Source organism: Notamacropus eugenii, chromosome 2, assembly GCF_028372415.1.
Source record: "Notamacropus eugenii isolate mMacEug1 chromosome 2, mMacEug1.pri_v2, whole genome shotgun sequence".
Taxonomy (NCBI): Eukaryota; Metazoa; Chordata; class Mammalia; order Diprotodontia; family Macropodidae; genus Notamacropus; species Notamacropus eugenii.
Window position 1 is genome coordinate 519658844 of NC_092873.1, and position 23929 is coordinate 519682772.

The 23929-nt window shown below is 40.1% G+C and overlaps 1 protein-coding gene and 1 pseudogene across 14 annotated transcripts in view; both read left to right on the forward strand.

Moving 5' to 3' along the window:
- The window catches only part of FGGY (FGGY carbohydrate kinase domain containing), a 537121-nt gene that overhangs the window by 188967 nt on the left and 324225 nt on the right, over positions 1-23929 (forward strand). The window lies entirely within an intron of this gene.
- On the forward strand, positions 909-20212 carry LOC140530229 (mitogen-activated protein kinase 6 pseudogene; annotated as a pseudogene).

Sequence of the window (23929 nt, forward strand, 5' to 3'; positions counted from 1 at the left end):
GCATGTTCTTCCCTAGTAATGCCCTACCACACTGTTGGGCAGTGGTGTTGTGTTTCATTATCTCCTCTCACTTTCCAAGACTTCCCAAACCTGAAGTCCATTCCTTATGATTTGTCTAGGGACAAAAGAAAAAGCTAGAAGAAGCCTAAAATAGGATACATATGATTACAAAAGTCCTGGGAAAGAAAGTGAAGGCATTATGGGTCCAGGTGGTGTTTTCATCAATGTTTCCAACTAAAAGTTTAGGAGAGAAAGCTGGATTTGGGAAATGAACAGCTGGTTATGAAGTTGGTGTCTGAGAAGAGGATTTGGCTTTCTTATACTATGGTATAAAATATAGTATTGATGGACTCTTGGGTAAGGATAGAGTGCACCTAACAAGGAACAATAAAAATATTTTTTTCATGGAGTCTTGAGAATCTAATCCAGATGGTTTTATATTTTAAGGAAAGTTTGGAAAAAAAAAAACTGCCCACTTACATCTGCCAAGGCATCTAATTTCCACAGGGAAGCAAGTACAATATAGGAAGAATATCAGTCGAGTAGCCCAGTGATTCACAAGAGTTGTTTTTTTTCTTTTAATAAAAGGCATCAATTATATTATTACAAATGCATGAATTATAGACATGAATTAGAAATACTAATAAAAGGAGGGAATTTGACTTCATAGGTATACCTGATACTTGATGGGTTTGCACATTTGGCTGAAATTTGGTTTTAAAAAGGAATTCTGATCAATAACAAAAAATGGCCAAAAGAGAAATGAGAAGAAATCTTGTTGGGGAGAAGGAGTGGTGAGCACCTGATTTTAGAACTAATGAAACAGGAGATGAAAGCCATGTGTAATATTTCCTTTACCTTGAACTATTTTTTGGGGGGGTGGGGTGGGGGAGTGTAGATTTCAAAGGACTCATGTAAAAGAACTGTGGTGTAATACTCCTAAATTCTTTCCATGGTCCCGTTCTAATTAACATTTTGAAAAGACTTGAATGAAGACATAGATGTTTAACTTATTAAATATGCAAATATCCCAAATATGTAAGTGATAATACATTGAAACAACCAACCAAAAACTGGTTTTGACTACAAATGGAAGTTTCAGAAAAGTTGATTTAATCTTTTAAAAAGGTAGGTTTGTCATAAACTCATAAATTTTGGTTTAGAAGGGATCTCAGAGGTCCTTATTCCAATATTTATCCAAAGGGGGAAAATTGCTAATAATTAAGGCTACTCAAAAGAGAAATGGGCTGCTAAGTGGTTTTCTTCCTTCTGTCAAGTTGAATTAACAGAGAAGAATATTAACTATCAAAATAATAATTGTAGTAATATCTTCTAGTTAGCTAGTTCTTTAAAGTTCCCTTTTCTCACAGTGTCTGCTGAGGTAGGTTTATTATCCCCATTTTAAAGATTAAGAAAAGGCAGTAATGTTTGGACACGAACTGATTTGTTCCAGTTGACAACATCAAGCTAGCTTACTTCAAGTCCATCACTCATTCTACTGTGGCATCTTACATTTCTCCAATGCATGGCACTCTCATACGTATACACAATGTTGAAATGTCCTACTCTCAAGGAGTGTGCAAGTCAGTTAGGGAGAAAGGTCATAAATGGGTGGCAGTTAATTAATAATAGAAAAGTAAGATGACAATGTGTGGTTAATTCCCATATGGACGTTATTGATCATAATTCCTGGGGAAGTTTAATGTAGGGAGAAGTGAGAGGTAAGGGCAATCTTCATGGAGGAAGCTGAGGCTTGAAGGATGCAGCAAATTTGCATATGTGCGGTGGATACTTCAGGCAGGAGAAATATGAAAACAGACAAGATCACATTTGTGGGCAGTTAAGACCCTGACTGCCCTGGACATACTTTCCTCATTTCACTGGTGAACAAACTGAGGCCTGGAGAGGTTAAGTAATTTGCCCAGTGTCAAACAGGTAGTAAGTCAGAGCGATGGGATTTGAACTAAGGTTCTCTGACTCTAAATCCAATGCTCTTACCAATGTATCTTTATGTTGTTAGTCAGTAATTTATTTGTAACCTACTCTTTCACATTCAGAGATTTCTTGGCTGAGTGCTTTGCCATTTCCTTCCCCCATTCATTTTTACAAATGAGGAAACTGAGGCAAACAGGGTTAAATGACTTGCCTAGTGTCACATAGCTAACAAGTGAGGTCAGATTTGAACTCAGGTTCTCCATATTCCAGCCTCAGAACTCTATCCATTTTACCAGCTCTCGGCACATATGTTCCTTGATGCCTGATAAGAAATCTCTTTTGGTGATTTCCACTCATTGCTTCTGGTTCTTCTAAAAGGCCACAAAGCCTTTGTCCTGAATTACACGGTTACACTTTGGATACTTAAAGACAGCCCTGGAATCTCCCTTTGAGTATCCTTTCTCTAGGCTAAATGTTCCTATTTATTCCTTGGCTCATCATTTTAGGGTGGGGTTTTAGACCCTTGGCACCTTGTCCTCCTGCTTTCTGGATGTACTTTAGCTTGTTAGTGTCCCTTCTAAAATGTGATACACAACAAGCAGAACTCTATGCTCCAGATGTGGTCTGATAGCAGAAACTGCTTTCTTAGCCAAGGAAGATTTTTGAAATACATTTTTAAAGTTCTTATCTTTAAAAAAAATGGTAGCTTGTCTCATTTTCACCTTCATCTAGTGTGCTAAAGAAGCTTCTCCATCACCATCTTTACCTTGCAGGGATCTCACTGAAACTTCTTTCATTTTCAAGCTTTTAAGGGATGCTCTTGAGTCCAGAATAAATCCAGCTGACTTGATGTTCTAGTCAATTTTGATCTGTTTTATTTTCCTCTATCTCTTTTTTTAAAAAGAAAAGTTCCAGAAATGAGAGACAGATATGATCCTCCAGATAAATGACCCTTTGAGAAAATCCTTTTGAAAATGAGAAACTGCCAAAGTGACCCATAATAGTGGCTTTTTTTTTCTTATCATAGCATGTTTGATTTTCTTTTCATGGAGATATTTTGACACTTGTCTTTACCAATTAAGGGAAAAAGGAAACTAAATTTGACGGCTTTCAACTGCTCCATGCTAAAACAAATTTGTCTCTTTTTTATGTCTGTAGGAAGTAGCAAGCTTTCGGTGCTCGTTTGAATGCCAAAGGGCATGGATACCGAGTGACCAGCACAGTCAGCCCTCTTGACTATGTTGTTCTCCTCAAATGTTTTAATATCCAAATTCCTTGAAATAATTCCTTGTCTTAGTACCTTGTATCCATTTTAGGTATTTCACAGGCCCTTATCCTAACTCGATGAAGGAGAAACTTACCTTTGGCCTATGGAAGATAGATCTCCTTAGCATCTTTGTGACTGAAGGAGATAGATACAGTTTTGAATTCTGAGGCCCCAAGAATAAAAACTGAACATGGAGTATAGAAGTAGGAGGAAAATGTAGTTATTGAGGAAAAGGTGCTGCTGGCATCAGAATTGGACAATCTTTATAGAGCGTTCTCCTTCCAAAACAATCTTTCTGAAACACAAGTCTAATTGTCACCTCTGTTCAAAAACATTCGGTGGTCATGACCTTCCATTTCCCATATCCATGCTTTTATCTAGCTCTCCTTGGAATACACTCTCTCCCCATCACTACTTCCAACAAGCCTTAATTTCTTTCTAGGCTCAACTCAAGTGCTCCCTTCTGATCACGCTTGTTTTCAACACTCTCTCAAATTATTTGACTATTTACTTGACTATGAATATGTTGTATAATAGGGAAAAGATGAGCACATCGAGGACAGATTCTATTTTTGTATACTTAGAGCTTAGCACATAACAGATTCCTGATAAATGCTTATTTGGATTGGATTGAATCAGTGTCATTCAGAAACCAATAAATATCTTTCCCCTCTCTTCTTCCCCCAATGATCTCCTCCAGTCTTGCATGGGGCCTGAAATATTCACCTTCAGTAAATCCTTTAGGAGCAATGGAGTGACTGTCAACCAACCATAACACTGGAGCTTCATGGGACCTGCTTTGTCTAGACTAAAGCTTTTCTTTTTAATTAATAGCCATAGCTTCAATCATTGGAATTCTACCTAGCACCTGTTTTAGAGGCTCATCTCTATGCCTTTGTCTTCATAGATAACCCAATATGTTCTTTGCAAAAGTCCAATATTAAGTTATATATGTTAGGTGCTAGGTGGTAGGCTTATGTTCTTCTGCAACCTGGAACCCAGAATTCCCCACCAAACCCCACCCTAACCAACCAAAAGAGTTAGACCAAACTTCCTCTTGATGGAAATTCTCTGGTAGTCATCTCCACTCATCCTCATCCTAGTGAAACTGATGCTCAGAATGCTTATGATGAAACACTGAGATCCTAAAGAACCTCAAGGATCATCTATGAAAAAAAGAAAGATTAAATTATGTTATTATAGTGCTGGTGTTAAGTAGACAAACATGTCAGTACACTATGAAGCTGGGAAATCCATTTTGATTATAGATTCAACATTATAATTCTTAATTTCTCTCCTCCCCTATATGGTATAGTGGAAATATGTCTGGCTCTGCAGTTGAGGACCATGGTTAGAATTTCATCTCTATTATCTATTAATTAATGACCCTGGCTAAAGTCACCTAAACTCCCTGGGCCTCAGTTTCTTCCTCTGTAAAATCAGGGAGTTGGACAAGATCAGGAGTTCTCAACCTGGAGTCTTTTGACTGGTTGTTTTAATATTCTGAAAACGGTCCGTTGTTGTAATTGGTTTCCTTTGTCATCCTGTACAACATCATTGTGAGAAGTGTTCTGGCCTGCAGACTTCACCAGGCTGACTGCCAAAGGGATCCATGACCCCCAAGAAGGTTAAGACCTCCTGGACTATATGCTCAATTTCTAAATCTGTTATCTGATTCATCTGAATGCCCCATTGTCTGACTATACTGGGAAAGGGGAATATATTTCAAAGAACATGATTACATGATACCACTACATGATAACAGGATTAACCATAAACTTGGCAGTTAACTATTTAATTGAATCTACATCTAGACAGGAAAAGTAAATAATTCTGGTCTCAAACTTTGAGTTTTATAGAAATTGTCATAGAAGAATGAAATGATAATGAACAGTTCTGTCATCCAGTTCAATTCAGTTCAGCAAACAGATTCTATGCAAGACACTGGGCTAGGTTGGGGATGCAAAAAGAAATCAAATAACAGTCTTTTTCTCAAGGTGCTTGTATTCTGCTGAGGGGCTACAACAATAAAGACAAGTCAACATTTCATAGATACAAGACGATTTCAAATGGGAGAAAGACGTAAGTGTGCTTTCTTTCACATCCCAGAATAGCAACCTTGTAAATTTTGGCAATCGGTATAGAATATAAATAATAAAGCATACATCAAATTAAATACCACAAGTACTTATTAAAGACCTACCATATTTCAGGCATCGTGCCAGACACTAGAAATATAAGGACAAAAATGAATAGAGCCTGTCCTCAAGAAGCTTCCCTTCTATTGGATTCTTATGACAAGAACTGTTGATAAGCTGCATGAGACAAGAGAAGTCACTGCTGGCTTGGGGCACAGGTGATTGGCAGATGATATTGCCTTATAGGATTTCTTTTCTTTTCTTTTTTCTAGAACAACCCTGTGAGAGGGAAAAAGCAATCCCAGCAAACTCCGATATGTGAAGGGAGGTAGTGTGTAGAGAATGAGGTGGATGTTTCCTGGGGAGGGACTGCCAGGGGCCAAGATTAATTATACCTGTGGGGACAGAAAATTGCAAATGCAAATTATATTTTAGGCAGTATAATCCTAGCCTGTCACTAACCAGCATGTTTTCATAGAACATTACACAGAGGGAGTAAAAAGGTCTACACAGTAAAAGGCAGAGTGGGCTGCTGAGTATTTGATTAATTGGGTTTCTCTTTTGGAAACCTGATTCTCAGGAATCCAAGGACCAGAAAGTTGCCACTGAAGTAGAGCCAAGTCCTTGGTGACTCATTTCTTTTGACCATTGGCAGTATCTACCTCTTGCTGATATTTCTGAAGAACAAAGCTTGGCTTCATCTCTAGTTCTTCCCTGCTGACTCCATCTCCACTACTTTAAGATTTTAATAGCTCTTTCTAAAGTACAGATCTGGTCAAGTCACTCTTGCTCAAATACCCCTAGGAGCTCCCTATTGCCTTTAGGATCATATGCAAACTCCCCCGACTTGACAATGAAAGTTTTTAAAAATGGTTTTATAATATTGCGTCTCAAATCTTCCACACTCTAGCTGAACTGGCTTGTTTGTTATTCCAGGAATGTGACATTTCATCTCCTTTCTCTCCCTCTCTCATCTTTTGCATAGGCTAAATCCCATGTTTCTAATGTCCTTCTTTCTCATCTCTGGCTCACAGTAGCTCCTAGTTCCCTTAAAAACAAGTTTAAATTCAGCCTCAGATACTTACTAGTTGTGGTACCATGGGCACATCATTGTTTGCCTCAGTTTCCAGAGAGAGTTACCAGAGAGAGAAGCAGCAACATCTGGATTTTCAAAGCTGGGGGACTCCCTAATGGCTTCCCAGAGTCTCATCTGGCCAAACGAACCATCTCCCAAAAATTAAGCCCCAAAGTAAAACCTCACCTCAGAGTGTGCCAGAGGGCAGGACCCTCTCACTTAGTGCCTCAGTAGAAATTAACAAAAGGTATCGAGGTGTGTTAATGGGTAGGGAAGATCTTTAACTCTCCCCCCCACCCACCATTAACCTTAAATTACCATTACCCTCCCCTTCCTCCAGGACAGGAGATCAAGCTGAAGACCTGGCCAGGTAGAATGGCAATTTCTTGCCGTATTCCAAAGAGTGAGGAATGGTGTTTCTCCTCTTTCTGCAGGAGACAGGAGACAAGGCAGGAGAAATAGCTGGCACTATTATTATCCTGATTTTATAGATCCATGCTCATGTCTTATGTCTGACACAGCCCTAGGCTTGGGATTCAGGGTAAGTCACTTTACCTCAATGTTCCAGGCAGCTTTCTGAGATTGAGTGACAAAGTGAGTACTAATGTCCATTAGTAGAGGAAGCTTCCTCACAGAAGTTCCCTAAGTCAATGATATCATGGGACTGCTTTGGATAGATAGCACACATTTATGTATGTATATGTTGGTTTTGTTCTAATATAATTTAAGCTTCCTGGGGACAATGCCAGTTTTTGTCTTTGTAACCCTAGCTCTAGGCAAATGACTGGGTGGAAAGTCAATGAAGGCTTGTTGGAATGAACTACGGCACAAATTCATGGCCCAAAGGGCCTTTGGTTGGCCACAAGAAGATTGTGACAGCTTGGGCAAGACAGTATAGTTCAGCTGAAAAGGCAGAGGATTGACATCATTGAACCCAATATCTGCCATTACTGTCCAAGTGATCTTTTCTGTGGACTTGTTTCCTTATTTGTCAAATGGAGAGGTTGTATTCATTGGTCTCTGGGGTCCCTTTACTCTCTAGATCCATGGTCCTATCTATGATCCTAAGACCTAGGTTCAATTCTCCCTTCAGTCATTAACTTGGAACAAATCATTTAACTCTTCTAAGCCTTCAGTTTCCTCATCTGTAAAATGGAGAGGCAATGGGACTCAATGGCATCTGAGTTCCATTTCACATCTTTCTCTAGAACCCTGGGATTAAATGCCCTGGAGATGTCAAATAGAGCATAGTGAATGGTGTAAGGAGGGACAGATCACATATCCAGTAGGGTTAGTGAAGACCTCTTCCAGGCAGCAGTACATTGACTAAGCCTTGAAGGATTTAAGAAGTGGAAAGGGATGTGGTGCATGAATGTCCATTCAGTTTAAGGGGGAGGAAGGCAAGCAACTCAGGAAGAGACCAAGGAATAGAGTGAGTAGTCCAGTTTGACTTGAGCTTAGAGTATGTAAATGGAAATTATTTGAAAAAAGTCTGGGAAGGTAGGATAAAGTGATTAATATAGGCTTTGAATTCCAGGCTAAGTTTGTCTTTTTTTTTTTTCCCCAAAAAACAGAAGAGAGCTGTTGAATTTTATGGAACTGATAGCTACTTAAAATTCAAAGAATGATATTTTAATGAAGCAAAATTTTGTAAAGTATTTGTGTTCTGGAGTTTTGTATGTGTGAATTTAAATGGCTCATGTCTTTATGTGTATGTTCTTAAGATTAGTGCCATTATATTTGCCAAAAAAAGAAAAAAAAATGAGTAACAGAGGTTGGGAGAGAGCACCATGGCTTTTTATCAAACCAACATTTGACGTTGTTCTTCTAAGGTGTAGTGAGAGGAATAAGGAAACATCACTGCCTTTCTATGTCCAGTGCATTTGAACAACAGGGATTGGCTGAATTTAGGGCGTTTGGAGTTCACTGACCATGTCAAATCCTTCTTCCAAGTGTCAATTTCAGGACATTCCCCAAGTGGGTTTTGTCAACTGCTTGTGCTCCCATCTTGTACACCCTTGGCCATGATGGGAAATGTATTCCGTATGTTTCTGATTCCTCTGCCCTGAACTCATCAGAATCTTGTTTATAAAAGTTCTTTGAAGTCCAGAAAGACCTTTCAAGTTTTTCAGATTTTCCTTAAGGAGACATGAGAAGAGACAGGCAATCCTACCCATGTGATGGGTTCCATGGGTGTCCCAAACTCATTTGAAAACATTTTGCCCTGAAGTTCAGATACACTTTCCCCTTTCTCAAACTTGGGCCATCTGTTGTTTCAGGGCAGTGAAAGGCACATGTTTTTGATTTGCTTTACAATGAAGTAATCACAGTACTTTCAAAAAATGGACTTTGTTGCTCCACAAGTTGGTGAAACATTTGTTTAACAAGGTTTCACAGGTCCTTTTCTTAAAATTGGGGAATCTTGTCTTCACCAAAAGTAAATAAACGCTAACATCAAAAGCCAGATCATAAGCTCTGAAAGCCTGGGTTTACACTGAATTTTCAATTTCTCCAAATTCATTTCCCACTCAGTATCCTTTCCCCTTCATGGAGATACATATTTTCCTGATCTTACATCTATTTGACTGACAGGTAAAGAAGGAACCTTTTTCTTTTAAATCATACCATAAGGCAAGGTACCCTAGTGGAATGAAAAATTTACTTGTTAATAAATAAGGTGATGTGGGTTGGACTTTAACACTAGCTATGTGACATAGGGCATGTCCAGAAAAGAGATGGCCTGGATTCAGTGGTCCCTTCCAGCTTGAAATAGTTGATTTTAGAATCTAATCCATCCTGCCCTTTAATAAAGGAGGAAACTGGGGACAGAGAGGCAAAGTGATCTGCCCAGTGTCATGCAGAGGGGAAGCAGGGATTCAAATCGAGTGCCCTATGACTTCTAACTAGCCTACTCAATACCTGCATGAGCTTGGGGAAGTCTCTGATCCCCTCAAGAACTTAGTTCCATCATCTGTAAAAATAAATATGCTTGCATTGATGAAGTCACTTTTTCTCTCTGTGCCTGTTTCTTTGTCTGTCAGATAGGATGGTAAGAGCACTACTTCATGATGTATGTCATCATGAGGATCCAATGGGACAACACATGCAAAACATCTTCCAAACCTTAAAGTGCTCTATAAATGCTATTACTATTGCGTTGTTACTGTTCTCTCTGAAGTCCTCCTGGACTTTGTGTTTTCCTTTGGACATTGACCTGGAGTTGATAGTATGGATCTTTGCCATTTCCCAAGGAAGAGTTCTCCATAAAACTGAACAATCTAATAATAAATGACTATGGATTTAGACATGAAAAGATCAGTTAGCCCAATCTCATTCTTCATTTTATATAGAAGGAAACTGAGGTCGATTTAAACAAATTGCACCTGGGCAGAGAGGAAGGAATTCCTAAAGACTGCATTTGAAGCCAGGCACTCTAACTCCAAACTGAATATTTTCTCCCCCATAGCACACCCTTCCTAGTAGAGCCGGTGTTTAAAATCAGGTCACTGAACACCCAATCTAGTATTCAATGTAGGATATACAAGGGCTAATTGGATTTGGGCAAGCTGGGAGGCCACTTTAAGTGAGAAAAACAAAGTGTCCAGGCTCCCCTTTCCTTTCTCTTTGGTCTTCATAAAACTTGAGTTTTAGAGAAAGTTTTTTTTTAACACCTCTTTAGGGGTAATGTACACCTGTGACCATCTAGTGTAGCTTATGGAACCCTTCTCAGAACCATGTTGGTAAATGTATAAAATCAAAATATAGAGGATTGTCATAGAAATTAAATTTATAGGAATAGTTATCACTTTTTGTTAAAGTCCCTGGACCCCAGATTAAAAAGTCCTTCAAAGGCAAACTTTCAATTCATTCACTGTCCCGGATTGAATGAACAAATGAAAAACAATTTATTTAATAATTACTATGGACTAAGCACTCTGCTAAGCACTAGGAGTACAAACAGAAGAATTGGGACAATCGTTGGTCTCAAGAAGTTCACACTCTACTCTGGAAAAAAATATTAGTGAACTCTTTCTCAGATAGGGGTTACGTGGAGGAAACTGCAGCAAAGTCAGAGCCTTAGAAACATGGCTGCCTCGATAAGTACAAGAAGTCCCATGGTCACAGAAGTCCCGTTGTCACGAAGTTAGATGGGTGCTATCTTTAATTATGATGGTGCTGAACTGGAGCCACCTGATCACTAACAAGATACCTTCTGTACACCAGTAGCTGTCAGAGCTTCCTAGTCAAATAAACAGTAAACAAAGAAGGAACAGAAACAAAACATAGTGCTTACTGGCACCCTAGCAATGATGCTGCTCAGGACCATCCAACACTAAATGTATCTGTGCTGTGAGGAGAAGGTTCAGAGAAGCCTATCATGTGCATATTTCTTCACTGTTTGGTTGCACATTAACTTGATTAGTACAGTAAAACTGAGTACATAGTATGTCCTTTCATTCTTTTAAGCTTCTTGAGTGTTTTCTTAAATGTCTGTAGAGTTACTCCCCTTATCTTGTGCTATAGATACTGCAATCTTTCCGAATCTCAGTGTAAATTAGAGCTCACAAGCTGTAAATTTAAAGGGAACTTGCAAGGTCTGGTTGGCACATGTGATGAGTGTCAAGAAACCATCTTGCAGTAGAATCAGACTCATTTTTCTCCCTTTTTGAAAGATCTTTCTTTTTGATGCCACTTTCCTTCCATGTTTATACAAGTTGATCAGTTTGAAAGGAAAAAAATAATATTGCGTTTCAAAATGGCAGAAAAGTTGGAAAGTCTCAGGAACATTCACGATTTTGATCTGGGCTCTCAAAAACACTGAGTTGCAGTGGCAATGGTTTAGTTTTTTTTCTATTGTCAATTACTTTGACAAGAGTGGCTGTCAAGAAAATTGTTCTTACACATCCCCAGAGTGTTAAACATGCTTTTTGCAAAATCAAAATTATTAGAAGATCTGACCATGATAACACTCTGTAAGTATTTGAAATTCCTGGTCTCACTGGAAGCCAGTTAACAGATGATGTGGGATCTCTGACAGAACTGAACAGTGTTTACATTGTTCAGGAGTACATGGAGACAGACTTGGCTAATCTGCTAGAGCAGGGACCTTTATTGGAAGAGCATGCCAGGCTTTTCATGTATCAGCTGCTCCGTGGGCTCAAGTATATTGATTCTGCAAATGCACTACACAGAAATATCCAGCTAGTCAATCTTTTTATAAATACTGAAGACTTGATGTTAAAGATAGGTAGGTGGCTTCGGTCTTGCCCAGATCAAGGATCCCATGGGAAAACCATCTTTGCTGGTGCACATGAACTTGAACAGATGTAGCTGATTTTAGAATCTACTTCTGTTGTTCATGGGGAAGATAGGAGATTCTCAGTGTAGTCCCCATTCACAAATATATATATATATATATATATATATATGACTGAGCCACACATCCTCTTAATTCTGCTTCCAGGATTTAGTCATGAAACGCTGGACTTCTTGGAGCAAATTTTGACATTTAGTCGAATGGATCGATTGATAGCTAAAGAAACTCTACCCATCCTTAAATGAGCATTTATTCTTTTCTAATGAAAGAACCCATTTCAAGTCATCCTTTTCACACTGAAGATGAAGTTAATGATCTTTTGCTCATGGATGAAACTCAGTCACATTTATGATTGGGAGAAGTACTATGATTGTCAGTTTTCAGACCATGACTGATCTAAACACAATAATGTTGAGACTGAAGAAGTCCAGTGTGACCCAAAGGCTCTTTATGATGTCCTTGATGAAAAGGAAGTACAAGGAGATTCTCAAAAATATTTGGATGGAGATTGTGGAAAGTATCTGAAGGGTCTTGCCTTTGATGCCCATCTCTCTACTGAGCCTTGTTGGTACTGTCCAGATCATCATGAATATAAATCTTGTGATCTGGAATGCAGTCACACTTGTAATTACAAAATGAGGTCATCATCTTAATTAGATAACTTAGTTTGGAGAGAGAATGAAGTTAACCAATACTATGAAGCCAAAGTTATTATAGATCTTTCTAACTGGAAAGAATAAGCACAGAATAATTTGATAAGAAAGGCAAGTCAAACTGCAGTTAAAACTCAAATAGCTCTCAAAGAAGCATCAGAGCCATTGGTTGAAAAAGAAAAGGAAAATAATCAAGGATTTGACTTTGATTCCTTTATTGCGGGAATGATTCAACTTGTTCACAACATGAGTTTATATGATGTTTCTGATAAATTAAATGACTTGAATAGCTCAGTGTCCTAATTAGAATTGATAAGTTTGATATTGAAGTCAGTAAGCCAGAAAAAGCAGAAAAAAGCAACACCAAATTTAACTCAGTTAGTAGCTTTGTAACAATCTTCTTGGGACAGCCAGTTTGTGAGTGGTGAGGAGGAATGTTTTCTCAAAGATCAGTTTTGTTGTGAAGTAAGAAGGGATGAACAAATGAAGAAGGAAAACACTTATGCCAGTTAGTTGGACACGTTCTTTCACAGGAAGGGAGGTACTGAAATGTTAGAAACTCAGTCAGTAGAGGATGGCTTTGTTTGAGGCAAGAGAAAGGGAGGATTTTCTTAACAATAGTAGGGAGTACCTCTTTGGTAAGTCACTTGAGTCTATAGGCATCCCATAGTTTCATAGTCCAGTTGGTTCACCACTTAAATCAAGATGGACCACATTAAGACCTTCTGCTATGAAATCTCCCCTCCCCCCAGATTCCCCATAAAACATAGAGCCGTATTCTGAAATATCTGAACTAAAACACTCAGTAGACAGTTCTTTTTGTATTCATGAAATGTGTTGTGTCTTTTTTATTGCTAGTATAAGTCATTTTCACTTGAATCAGACGGTATCATTTTAGTATGGATTTCATTCACTCTTGGTTCTTAAAATCTAGAATTACTTCCTATATATGCAATAGTTTTCATTTTAAAAGGCCATGTTGGTTGCACAAAAAAATGAAGGAAAAGAACATAATAATATAATGCAGGAAAAAAGCAAAATTATTGTACCCAGTCAAGTAAAAACATTATCTCCATAAAATGGTTATCTGTTTTACAGAAAAAAGACCCCAACCATCTTGCCTTGAAATTTACACAATAAGACTGTACAAAATTGTATGAAGAAATCTATTTTTTCTAAAATGTTTTTATTCAAGAGTATTTCCAAGTTTTTCATACTACACACATTTCTTAAAATACATGAAACCAGCAGAACTGAACATGAATGCTGAATTTGGTACACCAGTGTTATCTACCTTGAGGTAACAGAGGTATGTGACAAAACGTTCACCACATGTAATGCTTCCCACTATGCACTTTTATTTAGCCATCATTATTATAGTAACTTCTTAATAAGAATCATTCACTGTTTATAAATGCTCTGATACACATTCTTTTAACACACCACATATTTATTTTAGCAAATTAGTGCATTTTTTTGTATTTAATTATACAAAATAAGCTTCATTTTTTGAAATTTATTTGCAAATAAAGTTTTTCCATTTGGCACCATTCCTGCCTAGAGACTGTTCACATACCTGATTTACTGAAATGTTCATTTGAAGTAAAGCACTCTCTATCTATAGGAATTTGTATTTTGGAGGTGATTAATCTATCTATAAAGAAAAACTAGGAATTATTTTATTATAAATTCCTCCTAGATGTCTTAATTGTGTTTAGTTTTTCATTGTAATGTTAAACTTGTTTCCGTGGATTCAACGAAGGTACATTAATACAGGTTATAAGCTGTAAGACAGATTTTGATTTTATTGTATCTTTTTGCTACACAATCTATTCCCCATCCCAAAGCAAGCATGAATAAAATTAAGCTAAATGTTAAAAAAGAAAGAAAGATGAAAGATGAATAAAAAAAAAGATGTGCTCCACAGCAAATGGAAAGGTCAAGAAATCCCAGGGGTTCTACAGCAGATTGGAAGATAAAGCCTAAGGTCCTTGGGTTCCATGTATAGGTCTAATGACAGTGCTGGAGAAATGCAAAGTTAGGATGCCCTTGGGAGCAGCAGAGAAATGGTCTGTCCTTGTATTCTCTCCTGTCATCAAAGGGTACAGAGTTTTGGATTCCATCTCATCTAAGCTATAAAAGCCATCAAGCAAAGTAGTCTGTAATGGTGGCAGGTCTTTCAGGCTCTCCTGAGTGGGTCCTGAGAGTGCATAGGTTTGAAGAATTAAGGGAAGATAAGGAGAAAAGGGAGCCTTGGATGGTGGTGGGTGAGATTCCTCAGCCTAGAGACCCTGGAAACAGAGTAGGAGAGAAGATGCTGTTGTGGTAGGTTATATAAAGAAGTAGCTGGAACTATGGAAAGACTGAGCTCCAGATCCCATTGTCCCTAATGAGGCATGTGGTCATGAGCAAGCCAAACCCCTCTGAGCCTCATGGTCCTCACTAGTGGAATGGGGATGAGAGCCCTTGGCATTCCCCTGGACGTCCCGTTTTAGGAGAAGGGACACTGGCATGTGCCATGGTGTCTCGAGGAAGACAGCTTGAATAGTGAAGGGACTTATAGTGGATGTCTTACAATAATTGATGAAAGATAGTGGGTTTATTTGCCTGAGAGAAGAATAGGGGAGGGGAGTGGGAAGGAAAAAGAGAAGTTTACTATCTGAAGGGCTATTGGATCAGCCTTCTTTGGTGAGCCCCAGGGGGCAGAACCAGGAATAATGGGTGGTTGTTGCAAACTGGCCACTTTACTTAAGGACAATCTTCTTAACAACTAAGACTGTTCAGAAGATGGAAAGGCTCTTCTTGGGAAGCCATACAATTTAGAAGATGGAGGGGACCTTGGAGACCATCTAGTCCAACCCATTCACCAAAGGAATCCCCACTATAACATCCCTTACAGGAAATCCTCCTTTCTCATTTTGAAGATCTTCAAGGAAGCTGGACCACAACATGTTATGGCATCCCATCACACTTTGGGATGGTTCTCATTGATAGTAAAGTTTTCCTGACATCAAATCTCTATGTTTTTCTTTATATCCCCTCCCCACTGCTCCTTGTTCTACCTTCTGGGGTCAGAGAGAACAGAATTCCTCTTCCTAGGGACAGTCTTTCCAACACTTGGAACATCAAACAAGACTATGATTACCTCTCTAAGGTCTCTTCTCTTCTCATTGGGCTAAACATACCCAGTTACTTCAAAGCTTCTTGTCATTTTTCTTGTTCCCCTTGGAACTTCTCTGCCTTCTCTCTGTCTTATGGTGCTCAGAACTATTCACAGTGCTCTCAGTGTGATCTGACTTGGGCTGAGTACTGTGGCAGTATCACTTCCTGATTCCTGATAGCCAGGCCTCTCTTGAATTGCAGCAGCAGACACCAATAGAGGTCCTCCTATGGAGACTGGATGATTGCTCATGGGCTATGTTAGAGTGTGATTCTATTTCATGTTTGGGCAGGTGTAGACAGCTGCGGATAGCCTGTCCAGGTCTGGAATTCTATGATTCTGATTCTGGTTGGGATGAGGAAAGCACTTTGTGAACTTTTGTAGTACATTAGGAAGTGAGTTGCTCCGACTTTTAAAAATATCTTTGTTTTGTGAAATAAATAACTTTAAATTTCCAGCCTCTTGGGTTTCAACTGAATTAGTTGGAGCACCTGTCTAGGCAACAGGAGACATGGTGGTGGTCAAAGTCCAACAGGGTCTTTCTTGATGAGCTATTATTATCCTTGTTGCCCAGTAAGTGGACAGCTCCTGTAGGCCAGTGTGATTTTCTTGGGTCTGGTGATTCTTGGGAAAGTTATTTGCAAGGCTATGTGAAGGGTAACTCACACCCCACCCCACCTCCACACACCCCGGGTGCCTTGTATAATCTAGGGGTGTCAATAACTTGGAACAGATGGTGCCACCTGATGAGGGTGGTTCCTTTTCTCAGAGATCTTGATGGAGACCATACATAAGGCTCATTTGAGGATCTGATTCAGCAAAGAAGCACACTGACCTGACCACACTGGCAGCTGGGAGCTCTGGCTCCAGGACAGACTGAACTTTTCAAGCTCAAAGTTGAGGCAGTGGACGCCTTCTTGTCTGGACGTGGCAGCAGGTGAGGGGTTCTATGCCAAACTTCTTCACCCCAACAAAATCCGACATGGTGACCAATGCATACCCAGGCTCTCCGTGCCAGGCAGCAACAGATGTCCTTATGTGGTACCCTTGCCGATCTGTTTGTGGATAGCTCTCTAGATGCCTTGGTTTCATTAACGACAAGTTGGAATAGGAGTTGGTGGAAATTCTAGGAGGCATCTTAGGGGAAGGAGGTGGTCTGACAGCCAAAAATGTAGCTTTCAGGGAATCTTAAGTTTCACTTATTCCAAGTTCCCTTAACTTTCTTTCTTTCTCTCCCTCCCCCTCCCTCCCTCCACCTCCTCCTCTCAGCTTTTGGCCGGGAACTTTTCCCTGTCCCCACATCTTAAATCAAAAGGAAGTCCTTTGAAATATACACTCACCAATTTCAGCTTCCCATCGAACTCCCCTTGTAGCAGAGGAGAGGGGCTGTCGGGGTTGCATTAGGAGCCAGCTCCTAAGAGAAGCAACCTGTCTAAATAGAGCAGAGTCCAAAGAAGGTGAGGTCCTAGGGGACAGCTCTCTTACAACATCCCATGATCATAGAATTGGAAGCACTTCCAGCCCATCTAGTGGAGGCTTCCTGCTTCCAGATTCAGTGCTCCAGCAATGGCCTCTGAATTCCCTCTAGCTCTAACGCTATGACTCCATGAGGACAGATGTCCTGCCTTTCTGAATTTACAAGTAGGGGAAGTACAACAGGGAGGCAGAAGATGGTCATAGAAAATGTGACAGAATTTGTGTGCAAGAGATATAACGTGCTAGGTGAGGTTTCAAGTCAAAAATATAATTTTGGATTGTGGAAGGGAAAGGAGGGAAAGGAGGGAAAAATTTAGAGAAGTGGAATTTCCTGTGATCTTAGATGCAGAGCTGAAGGGCACCTCAGAAGTTGTTTTTTCTTGCCCCTGCCTTAGACAAACAAGAAAACTCAGCTCCTCTCTGCCTCCTATCCCACAAGTGACCTAGATTGGAACTCTGGAACTCTGAGTCCAAGTCCAGAGTTCTTTACACTGCCTGATACCGCCCCATAAATGTCTGTGAGCTTAAATTAAATGAATGCATCTTAAAAGCAGTTGAAGCATTTCCCTGTGAGCAAGGTGAGCCAAAGGAGGTTCAGTGATGGCCAAGATCATGTGGACTGGATCATCTGATCAGATCTAGATTATCTGATCTGATTGGAAAGGGCCTCAAGGAACAAAATAGGACCTTAGGTTCTCTAAAGAAAACCTACATCTCCCATGTTACAGATAAGGAAACTGAGGCACAGAGCTGTTGTGACTTGCCTAGAGACACATAGATAGGAGCCATTTAAACCAGTATTTAAACCCAGTCTTCTCTGCTCCAAAGACAGCTCCATCCACTAGCACACTACCTCTACCTCAACTAAAATAAGGGTAAAGAAAAGGAAGGTAGAGTTTCAGTGGAATTTTTCCCCTCAAACTGATAAAATTTTATTTATTGTAGTAAGGGAGGAAGAAGACTCAGCACGGTGTTTGTGATTCTTTATTTTTCCCTTCACTTAATTCATTCACTTATTTATCTATTTACTCTCAGCAGCAAGGTGGTACAGTGGAGTTCAAATTTGCCTCCAGACACTTACTAGCTGTATTTATTAGCTGTTTGCCTCAGTTTCCTAATCTGTAAAATGCACTCCAGCATCTTTGCCAAGAAAACCCCCAATGGGATCATAAAGAGTCAGATGTAACTGAACAACAACATTTATTTATTCATCCATTCATCTATTCATTTGTTCAATCATTTATTTGTTTATTCATTTTTGATTGGGAGAGGAGGCGTTTGGGGGTGGAAGTGATCTATGAACTTGGTAAAGCTGGCTAGGCTCAGGCCTGGACTTACTTTAATGCTACACAGTCCACAGCTCCTTGCTAACCACCATCCCACCCTTCCAAAAAGAATTAAAAACATGAAAAGATACTGCACTGAATAAGAAAGATTTTAGAAGCTTGAAAATAAATATGTATCTATGCACATACATTAGACCTATACACATATGTAGAGGTTGCTTTATGCAAAGCAGCTCCTGTTGGGTCTGCTACAGTTAATTCCAATAATTTTGTACTTTCTTTCCTATAGCTTTTTTGACTTTAGAACTTTACGAAAGGGAGGAGGGATTCTGGGAATTATGCAGAAGTCCCCAAAGGATGCCAACTGACTTTTCATTCTTGGTTTTTCACTCTGTCTGGTTAGCACCCATCCGGTGAGGGAAACCTACAGAGGTAATTAACTATTGCTTAAAATTGTAAAATCAGGGTAGGGGTTGATGTTGAAAAGGAACTTGGAGGAAAAAAAGAAACAGCCCTCAAATTTCAAGTATCTGGAAATCAGAGACTTTCAGTTTCTGGGCTGAAATGACAGTTGTTGGCAGAACTTGATTTTTTTTTAACTTTTCAAGTTACAACGAGCAAGTTGCCAATAGTTGGAATTGTCAGGGGGAGGCCCTGGCCCCTCTGGTTTAAATCTAATCTGCCTGAGAGATCTGACAACAGGTGCAGATACTCTTACAATTCTCTGCCCTGACTTTGATTGTTTTCACCCAACACCCTGCCTGGATTGTGTCTCATCATTTTAATAACAACGTGATACTGTTACAGGGCTAAAAGACAAGAAGCCAGACTTTCTTTCCCCTTGGCTTCATGGGAGTCAAAACATCAGGCTTCTTCTGTCTCTCTTTCCCAGCCCTTTTGGGGGATCAGGGTGGGGGGAAGGACGAATGGGTCCTGTCATAGTTAATTGACTCTCAGGGTGCCAAGACCTACTATGTCGGGTTGTGCTGAAGTAATGCACGTGTGTAGATAATTATCTGGTCCCAACTCAGGAAAAGTCTTGAATCAACATGCACAGCACCTACCATGAGGACAGGGAAAATAATTACATGATTCTTTTTGCCATGTGATAACTTGAGGCGTGGGTGGATTTTTGCTGGTACCAATGCCTCATTCTACTTAAAATAAAATCTTACTGAGGTGGAGGATGGGGCAGGGGAAGGGTCATGAGGAATCACATCTGAATTTTCCCCATGGTACGTTTTTGCACAAACCACCCTGGCCGTTTGGACTGGGAAGTGATCACCACTAGGGGTTTTGTTTTTTCTCTGTCTGGGGTTGTAGATAACCCACAAGGTGAATGTCTTTCACAGGTGTCAGAAAGTGGAGACATCCTTATTAGACTAGGATGTTCTTGAAAGCAAGAACTATCTTTTCCTCCTCTATCTGTATCCTCAGTGCTAAGCACAGTGCCTGGCACATAGTGGGTCCTTAATAAATGCTAGACATAGACTGAAGCCCAGGTCCTGAGTTAAAGTTCTGTTTAGAGCCATTTATAATGTAGAAAAAAATTAGTTTTAATAGGGACATCAAGGGCTGTCTTGAGATACTTGAGTTTATGTCAGGAAGCTAACCAAGGTGCTTCCTATGACCCATAATCTGGAAAGGTAACAAAAGTTTTCTTTCTCTTTTTTCTCCCATTCTGCCTTTGAAGTGACTTCATGAGAATGACGAAGATTCTGTAAGACAGATAAACTCAGCACACAGGAGGACTGCTAGCATAGGTTCATTCTTGATTTGGTCAGACAGGGAAGACTGAGAAGGGGTTAATGATCTGACTTTATTCTAGTCTAGTTTTCTCAGAAGAGGTTGCTGAAATGAGAGCACAAACTCCTGTAGCATTCTCTAATCACCCTTCTCACAGGAGCGGGGGGGGGGGGGGGGGGGGGGGGGGGGGCACCTATCCCAACGTATTGATGGGGTAAATAGAGACAGGCACAACATATATTTCTCCTAAATTCCCTCAAGCCTCAATGAGGGCCAGTTGAGGCAAATACAGATCCCCCCTACCTTGATTGGGGCTAATCAAGAAGAGCGCAGCGTTCTAGCTTGTGCACTCAACCCTAAGGTACTCCCTAAGGTTCCCCATTCACTGACCAGTGACCACCTGCTTTATAGACCAAAAGAAGGACTATTGCCGGCAATAGCCACACAAGTTTACATCACCTCATCCCTGTATCTCACTGTGCAGTCACAGTGGATGCTTATAGTATTTGTCAGTATATAATGGTATGTAAGTGTGGTGGAGATGTTTGGAACCATATCTGTAGGAACTCATATCTGGATCGTTATGGCTATGAATCCTGGGAAACTGAACTCAAAGAAATAATGACAAAAATTCACTTTATACACACTAAAATCCACTTCCTTACACCTTACATACAGACTCCAATATCGATCTAACCTTAGGAGAACTTTACTTAGGATGGAAAAACGGGGCCTTGAAAAATCAATTCAATTCATATTGTGTGATCTTGGGCAAGTCCCTTTCTCCTCTTTGGGCTTCTGTTTCTTCTTTTGAAAAAGGAGGGAGTTGGATTAGATGATCTCTAAGGTACTTTCAAGTTCTAAATCTATAAACCCAGTTGTCACTGTTAAGGACTGTATATACTGTCCAGAGTGAATTTCAGAACTCAGTTCAACAAGAATTTTTCTTTTTCTTTTTTTTGAAATCTAATAGTGAAACATCTTCTTTATTAATATATGAAAGTGTTCAAATGTCCTGTACCTTCAGATAAGTCATAATTGAATCTTCCTTCAGCCTAGTGGGAGAGTATGGTCACTTTGTTCTTTGGTGGAGGGGTGAATGTGCAGCATGTGCTACAGGCTACTTATTAAAGTGTTTCTGAGCAGGCAGAAGAATGGCCAACAGTTTTCACTTTGGGTTTATAACCATCCTAATCCTGATGGGATGCTGGGATTCAGTGCCAGCACTGCCACACATCATCTCTCTTTGACTTCTGATCTTTTCTTCCCACTCCTCTCTTTGTCCCTCTACAACATCACACTGTGACTTTCTCAGCTCCATTTCCAACCCTCCTACTGCCCAACCTCATCACCAAGTCAGTCTTTGTCTGGTGATGCCAGGACATTGGAGGTTCACACTCAGCCTTTTGGGTAATATTTTCTAGAGACTTTTCCCCTGTTGAGTGAAGCTCTCCCAGCCCACTGCATGTTGGAAATAGAGTCCATGGACATGTCCTCTACACTTGTTGCAAAGAATTTTTCAGAGTTCTATTATGTGCCCAATGTTGTATTGGTGCTAGGAATAGGAGGACCAGGATGAGCCAAGGAGCTCTCAGGGTGCTTACATTCCATCCCAGCAGTCTCCCTTGCCTGTAATACACTCCCTCCTCATGCCCAACTCATAGAATCCTTGGCTTATTTCAGACTTCAACCACCTCTTTGGAAAACCTATTCTGATGTCTTCCATTGATACGCTCGACCCTTTGGAATTTTATGGTTGCTATTTTAGTTGGACTGTTGATTTCCTTGCCATAGGGAGTTCCTAGTGAGAAGCTACATCAACCAATGTAAATCAGTACCCACTCTGCAAATTAGAACTTAGGATGTTTTCTGAGGTAACATTTAAGGTTGAGTGCCTTGCTCAGCATCACATAGCAAATGTATGTCTTGACCAGCTCTCTACTCATCATACCAGATTGGGTCTCCCCCAGAGACTGGTCTTTGGGTGTATAGCTATAATGAGAGTTAAAGATTTTCTCCCACCATTAATAGGCCCTAGGTGAAGCCCATTAAGGGGAGCTTGGTTAGGGGAGACTTGTTTTGTAGGAAGGTCCACACCTTTTGTTAATTGATGAGGCACTGGGTCATAAGGGTTGTGATGCCCTCAGGCTCTGAAAAGTGTATGTATATTTGCTGAGGTGAAGTTTTGCTTTGGGGGGCTTATTCTTCAGAAGAAGGTTTGTGTGATATGGCCAGAGGAAACTCTGGGAAGCTATTAAGAAGCGCGAGCACACACACACACACACACACACACACCACCACCACCACCACCACCACCACCACCACCATTACTCCCTGGCTTTGAAAACCCAGATGTTGGTGCTTCTCTCTCTGGCAACTGTGTATGTATGCAATGCCCAGGCAGTTAGATCTCTCTGTTGATCTGTGATGTATGTATTGTTTATGGTCAGACAGTTAGAAGCCCTGTCTGCTGGTCTTTATTTCTCTCCTTGTACTTTCTCTGTTGGTATATGTGATAAAAGAAGATTATTGGCCCTTCAAAAGTTGCTTTCCTTATAGAAAAGCAGATCTAAGAACCTGTGCTAGCAGGCTATCCTGGATGTGTCAGGGTGTTTGTTACTACAATAGCTAATAACAGGAGACAGTATTTATGTGGCATTTACTATGTGTCAGGCATTGTGCTAAGTGGTGACAAATATTATCTCATTTGGATCTCATAATCACTTTGGCAGGTGAGTGCTACTTTCCCCCTTTTACAGATGAGGAAACTGAGGCAAAGAGAGGTGAAGCAACATTCCCAGAATGATAAGGTAGTATCTGAGGTGAGATTTGAACTCAGAGCTTCCTGACTTCATTTCAGATCACTGTTTTACCTATCATGTGTGTTTGTGTGTGTGTTTGCATGTAACTGAATGACTCTTATACATTTGGTTTCCCTAAAAGAAGTCATTGAGGGCAAGACAGCATGATTTAGTTTGTTTTATATTCTCTGTCTCTAGCATGATACCTGGCAAAGAGCAGGGGCTTAAAGCAAATTTCCTGCTTTAAGGAAATCCCATCCTGGGATGGGATGTTGAATAGCCTCATTAGATTGGAAGCTTTCTGAGGTCCAGGGTTGTTTCACTTTTTCTGTGATTTCTGCGTTGTCTAGAAAACTCCACGGTGACAGAAGATATTGGGCAAAGGCTTGTTGAATAAATAAATTCTACTAGGGGAATGATTATATGCTGGGGTATGTAATACTAATAGATAAATATGAAAGATGCATCTGGCATAAAAGAAAAGTGGGCTCACAGTCAGGAAAGCCTGGGTTCAAGCCCTGCATACCAGATGATCTCTCAATGACCTAGGCACCTCTGTAGGACAGTGTTATAGAGGAGATGCTGCCCTGTTTTTGTAAATGGTGTTTTCCCATTTTGGAGTTCCCAAAGTTATCAGTGAAATCACAGGTCCCACCCTATGGGGGCAGGGTGTAGAAATAAACAAAGTAAACTCAGGGGTGCTTTGGATGCCATGATACACTTGGCATCAGGGAGACTCACTTTTCTTAGTTCAAATCTGGCCTCAGACTCTTACTACATATACGACCCTGGGCAAGTCATTTAATCCTGTTTACCTCAGTTTCTTCTTCTGTCAAAAGAACTAAAGAAGGAAATGGTCAACCACTCCAGTATTTCTGCCCAGGAAGTCTCAGATGGGGTGATAGACAGACATGACTGAAATGACTGAAAAACAACAAAATATTAAGATCAGTTTGCTATGTGGAGGAACTACGGAGACTTGAAAATGCCTCGTGGAGTTCTTCATGTGTTTTGTATTCTGGAACCCTTGGGTGATCAGTCTGATGAAGCTTATGGATCTCTTCTTGGAATTCTG